Below are 2,500 nucleotides of genomic sequence, written 5' to 3'. Positions count from 1 at the left end.
ACCCCCCCCCCCACCTGCCCACCCCCCCCCCCCCTCTCTCTCTCTCTCTCTCTCTCTCTCTCTCTCTCTCTCTCTCTCTCTATTGATGTTAGTATTTATATATGAACTCTTATGCAGAAATAAAATAAATCAAAAGTATTATTTCATGATCATGCAGAAATAAGATAAATGAAAATTGTTATTACATGAGGTTTCATTTGTATTATGTAATTAAATACTCTCAAGAAGAGACCGATATTTTTCCTGATTTTTAAAAATCAAAAGTAGTGTGAATTTCAAAGCTTTTATTCATTAAAAATTAGTAACGTATCTTTGATTTACAATACTACCACGAGGAGGAAAACTACAACTCACCAGTTTGAAACGAAAATGCAAATCTTCATTTTTCAGCTTGTTTTAAAGATTGAGGAATTTCTCTAGAAGTGTCTTTGGACTTCTACGCCATTTATATATGCAAATTTTAGTTATGTTCAACTATTGTTATGAAGGGTCAGGTCTTGTATCTGTTATAAAACCAAAAACCAGCTTCGCCCACTGTCATAGAGACGCATCTCTCCTTCGAAAAACTTAAAATGTAAATATACTATGGCTTGGGAGGAATTTGAATATCCTAAGGTAAACAACTCGAATCAGTGATTGTAGTAAGATAAAACGTACTTCGTTTGTATTTGATCTTAGGCATTATTTGAGAATTGTCGTCCTTCTAAAACGTTTCATACATTTTTAATGAGATTTGTCTCCATTATAATCACTTCGGGATTAATGATTTAATATTTTATAAATAAGTTACATATTATGTTCCGAAAGAATAAACATTTAATGTAAAGCATTTCAATATATTTTTGAGATGTGGCACCTCATGATATTTCATATTACTGCTTCTGCTATCTGTAATAATATCAATCTTGGATGATAAACTTCGGTTTTACTTCAAAATTTCTGTTGATTATAGATTTACCGCTACTATTTGTGCTTTTACCTCAATTATTTTCATGGTAAACTTTGTAGACATTGAATTATACTTTGAACCGTTGACAGAAATTGAAGAGAAAGAGAACAAGATTAACTATTCGCAAAAATAAGTATGACAACTTATTCCTCCGACTTGCCTCTAGCATCCGTATTATCATCACCATCATTATTAGTATAATGATGATGGTGATGATGATAATGATGATAATGATGATGATGGTGATGATGATGATCATTATTATTATTATTATTATTATTATTATTATTATTATTATTATTATTATTATTATTATTATTATTACTAATTTACCATAGATTACAAGCACTGGTTTATAACTTTTTTTTGTGGCTCCCTTTGATTTTCCTCCAAAATTCAACACTCCGCCATAAAAATAGAGGTAAAATATGATGGAAATCTGAAAATAGATAAAATGTTGATGAAGAAAACACCTCTGCTTTATAAGAACTAAATATATTACGGACTTGACAGTTATAATTATCCCAGTTGATGGAGTTTTACGGTAAACAGAATGTCTTAAATCAAATCACTACACTACAAAAGACTAGCCACCACTAGCGGCATTAGTCTCACTCGAGATTTGTGTATTACTCTATATATTATACTACGTCAAGAGGAAGGCTGTTTATTTCTTATTTTCCCACAGTTGACGAATGCGAGATGAGTCACTCACAATACACATCTCATATCAGGGCCCACATCCAGTCGGTTTCGGGTCTTATTCTTAATCTGTAGAATCGTCAAGGAATCAGATGCGCGGATGACTATTGATTCCTACTCGTACATGGAATCTCTTTCTGTTGTATAGTTAGCAAATAGGTGTGAGTTCAAAAAGGGAAAATATTGTTTTCGGGAAGTTCAAAAATTACAATTTTGTGACTTAAGCATCTGAAAAAACGTTCAATATATATTATATAAAAACCATTACTAAGTGATGAGGAGTGACTTGGATAGTTAATGATACTAGGAATGATGCCCCAAGGGTTTTTTGTTGCTTGCCACACGTTAAACACATTCAGTTAGAAATATATCAAGGAGAATGGTCAGCCCAATTAGAAACGTGAAAGTAGTAACTACGCTGAGGAAGACAAAAAGAATGGCAATACGTTCATTTTCAGATGATTAGAGAAGAGTTTGAACATTTCTGTGTCTTCGTTCACGATAAAAATTGATTACCATTCATAATTAAAAATACGCATGAAATGTGGTCTACAGCTGACAAAGTAAAATATTAGAAAATATGATCTATCCATGGCCGTTTTGATAAGAGGTATGCCACTGTTAATATTCATCTGAAGGGCGTCATAATGTTACACTAAAGCCACCCATACGCTCGCAGTTTTAACCGATAGGTCGCTGAACTGACTGTCCTGCCGGACATCGAGAGTGTCCACACAGTATTCAGTTCTGTCATCCGTCTAACGTCAATTGACGCTCAGCCAGCAACCCGGCAATATCAGAGGACTACTTCTCTGTCTAGCCGGGGTGCTAAAATGCAATTAAAAAAAA

The 2,500-nt window shown here is 33.6% G+C and overlaps 1 protein-coding gene across 1 annotated transcript in view; it reads right to left on the bottom strand.

Moving 5' to 3' along the window:
* LOC137657464 (protein FAM200B-like) overlaps window positions 1-2,500 on the bottom strand; it is a 5,209-nt gene that overhangs the window by 167 nt on the left and 2,542 nt on the right. The window lies entirely within an intron of this gene.

Source organism: Palaemon carinicauda, chromosome 18 (genome assembly GCF_036898095.1).
Source record: "Palaemon carinicauda isolate YSFRI2023 chromosome 18, ASM3689809v2, whole genome shotgun sequence".
Taxonomy (NCBI): domain Eukaryota; kingdom Metazoa; phylum Arthropoda; class Malacostraca; order Decapoda; family Palaemonidae; genus Palaemon; species Palaemon carinicauda.
Note: the sequence above shows the minus strand (reverse complement) of the source record. Positions and strands in the feature narration are given on the sequence as shown.